The sequence below is a fragment of the Neltuma alba genome, unplaced genomic scaffold, assembly GCF_004799145.2.
Source record: "Neltuma alba isolate B1F8T4 unplaced genomic scaffold, ASM479914v2 tig00011476_pilon, whole genome shotgun sequence".
In the NCBI taxonomy this organism is placed as follows: domain Eukaryota; kingdom Viridiplantae; phylum Streptophyta; class Magnoliopsida; order Fabales; family Fabaceae; genus Neltuma; species Neltuma alba.
Genome location: NW_021636145.1, coordinates 29,919 through 33,753, shown reverse-complemented (window position 1 = coordinate 33,753; position 3,835 = coordinate 29,919). Strand labels below are relative to the sequence as shown.

The window sequence follows — 3,835 nt, the reverse complement described above, 5'->3', positions numbered from 1 at the left end:
AGGAGTTTATATCTGAATTGAGTTGGTTGTATTGTGTTCTTCATGCGCACATTCTTTCTCATTCTCATGAAGCACGAGCATACGAGGAGTTATAGACTAGAAGACTTCTGTTTCAAGAATGTTCTCAGTTGTTCGGCCTACATCGCTGGTTGCACTACATGAATTAAAGGTCAAAGCTCATGATTAGAGCAGTTTGTCATATCGCAATCAAATTACAATTAGCAGTTTTTTAAATCTAATCAGGAGTTAAACCATGTACAAGAAATTACTAGAAAGTTACTTTTCATTTTTTTCACCATTATATTCTGCGACGTGGCTAAAACTTGGCCTGCACACAAAGCTTCGAGTTACAGGAAAGTGGATTTTCTTCTAGAACATGAACCCCACAAAGAATGTTTTGATGTATTTTCCTAACCGCCCTTTAGAATAGGATATAATCTTATGTTTTACGTATATCCTGCCTCCTTAATTAAAAATTAGTTTCCTTTAGACAAGAAAAGACATCCGGGATATAAGAGCAGAGAATTATTTGTACTTTTAACCTAACTCATAACTCCGTTTGCAATAAACTAAGAAGTTTAAACCTTTTATGCCCCTGATATAACGTTACTTTAATTCCAGGAGGATCAGCAAGATGGTGTACTACCAACGTTTTTTTGATCCAAGGTGCATTAACATAATGTTGTACTGCCAGATATATGATAAAATATTGAAAGTTATGCTCACATCATGCGTTGGTTGTTGATGTGCTCTTGTCAAGTGTTCTTCGCGAGCCTTCTCTAAAATAAGAAAGAAAACTGTAAATACTCCTCCGGTCCTTAATATAAGACCCAATTTTTGAGTTGGTTTTGGTCCTAAATATAAGACCCATTTATCATATTTATCAATTTTCTCTAAATTACCCCTATAGACACTCCCTCAACCATAATCAAATAGAAGAGGGAGATGAGGTATTAAAAAAGATGATTATGGTTGTTTTAGGAAAAATGTGTCACTTTTCTTATAATTAACTAACTTACCTAACTTCCTTAATCTAATCAAATTAGTTAAATGGGTCTTACATTAAGGACCGGAGGAGTACTTCTCTATATTAACAAAAAGAGACAAACAAATGAAAATCGTCTAAAGAAACCAATGAGTGAAGTCTAGGGGCATTATTAAAACACGCTCAGCTACTAGCATATCAGTTTCAGAGTTCTTCACAAGCCTTCTTCCACGGTATAGAAAGCAAAGCTCATTGTGTGAGTGAATTTGTGTGTTCATTGACCAGAATTCTAAGGACATAAATTACTAGTCTCTTGTTTAGTGTGATAAAGAGGAAGACCGAGAGGAGAGAGTACAGGCTAATCCCATATGCATGGTTCCAACATCGAAGAACGAACAGAAATACTATAAGAAACTCGGTAAATGAACTAATGATTCAGTTTTCGGTTAAGCTCATGATCTAGAGCTATAATGTGGTAAGATGCATCATCATAATCTGTGCTGGTTTGGGCTCACTGCCATTAAGCACTGAGATATAAGATAAAATTCATGGAAGTCATACACAAAATATAATTAAAAGATATGATTGTTTGCCACAGAATATATAGAACTTGTTAATCAGTTCTAAACATCTTTGTTCCCTCCGCATGAAGTATGAACAAGTATAATCCGACGATGTGTGAAGGGAATTTTGCAGTAGTCTCTGGTCAATTTGCTGTGTGTTTGGAATTTGGACTTCAAGTGGGGGGGAAAAATCAAAGACAAAATAGAGGTCAGAAAATTGGATGTTAGGTGGTAATTCAGAATTTCGTATGAAAGCTGAGAAATTTTTGAAGATTCCATTATTTGTGGTCCAACATATGCATATTACTGAGAAATTTCTGCAGTAATATTCACGTACGCACACCTCAAGAATACGTGAAGGAAAAGTTGGTCATAAGTTTCTAGGTAAGTCTTTAGCTTTCGCTTCAACCCACATGACCATTCTCCCGCTCAAAAGCTAAAACAAAAAATACGACTCAACAAGAAGAAAGAACTCACAGAATATTCTTGATCTTCTTGTCCGCAGAACCAGTATAAACACCCCATCACTGGACACAACCAAGGCGTTTATCGCGTCTTCGTGGGCGCGGACGGATTCTAAACACTTGAAGTCGGAAGTTCTCCAGATTTTGAACGTTCGATCCCACGAAGCAGAGTAAAGCAGAGACCCGTCTTCGGACAGAGCAAGGGAAGAGACGGTGTCCACGTGATGCACCCACGTGCACTTCTTATGCCGCCGTACCTGGACGTAGTTCTTAGCCGATAACAGCTTGCAGAAACGATCGCCGACGGTAGGAAGAGTGGCTACGGGTTTGAACCTCAGGTTCGGATCGTCAGGTTGGATCTTCCAGACCCGAATTTTATGATCTGATGAGCGCTGAACAACTTGTCGCCGGAAACCACGAGGGACTTCACAGCTCCATTGTTGGCTGACACGACGTCGCCATGTGGGTTGCTACTAAAAACCAGGTCCACGACTCCAGGCGCGAATCTCGCTGTTGAAAGAGCCAGTGTAAAGGAACTTGCCATGGAGGGTAATGGAGAAACGGGAGAGGAAGGCCGTCGAAGTGAGCGTGGTTATGAGTTGGTGATGAGACTGAGACAAATTCTGAGTTTGATGGGATTGCAGTGCCGGAGGGGTCAGGGAAGGAACAGAAGGTAGACTTGGCTGAGAAGAAGGGAAGAAGCATTTGATGATTCGGAATGAAGATGATCGGAATTGTCAGGAGATCGTTGTTCTTGCTCCTCTGTGTGGCAACACAGAAGTCCCATTTTGTTTTCTGCAACTTTCTTTGGTTTTTCGTTTTCTTGGAGAGTGCGCGTGAGAGAGGTGGAAGGGGTAGTTGGGTTTAAAATAGCGAAGGTTCGTTGAAGGGAGTGGCGCACTTTAGCACGAGCCCAAAGGAGGACGCACATTTTAGCGTGTCGGAAATAAATATGAAAGTAGAGAGATGACTACAGCTTGGGTTGACTGTTGACAGTTGACAGTTGACACTCCTATTCCCTCCAAATGGGTTATTTAGGGGTTTTCAAGTAAAATCATTACCCGTGTTGATTATCGAATTTGCTTAATTGCTTTTGATCGATCATTCTACCAAACTTAGCCGAAAAATAGATAGTATTCGATTTTATCCTAGGCCTTGCAACCAATCGCTAAACACTAATAAGGTCAACTAAGTCAAACCAAAATGAGAATTTTAATTTAGGAGATAGGAAGGCCTTTTGTTCTTGTTTTTGTTTTTGGCTAGCACCAGTAAATTAAACATTGAATATTTCACATAAAACTGGAGACTATTAGTCTCTCTTTTGCTTCCTTTCTTTTTATTCATGGAATAAAATAATTTATTTCTCACATGCCACTAAAAAAACGTTGAACATTGTCAAAAAACCACATTTTGATAGAATTAAAGTAAAATATTCTTGTTGCTTTTGTCAAAAACCATATCTTGTATCACAAACAAAACGTGATTTGAAGCATATTATTTTTAATTATCTTAGTCAGCTAACTTCTTACAGCTTAAAGGGAGATATCTAATACACAAATACAACCTCTAGTTCTAAATATAATGATTGATTGATATTTGATTTGATCTAAAATATAAGATTCTAGTCCGTTTTGTCTTTTATATATATATGAATATTTTTCAAGGTAGTCCCATTACACAGTAGAAAGTTTTTATCCTAATGCACATAATTGATTGATAAAAATATTTTAAGAAAAGTAACACACATTTATTATAAATAACTAATTTAATTAATTTTTTTAATATTCATAAATCAGTTATCTAAATTAAGTAAACAAAAATTA

The 3,835-nt window shown here is 37.4% G+C and overlaps 1 pseudogene; it reads right to left on the bottom strand.

Moving 5' to 3' along the window:
* Positions 1–2,021: 2,021 nt before the first annotated feature.
* Positions 2,022–2,810, bottom strand: LOC114713851 (protein JINGUBANG-like; annotated as a pseudogene).
* Positions 2,811–3,835: the final 1,025 nt, after the last annotated feature.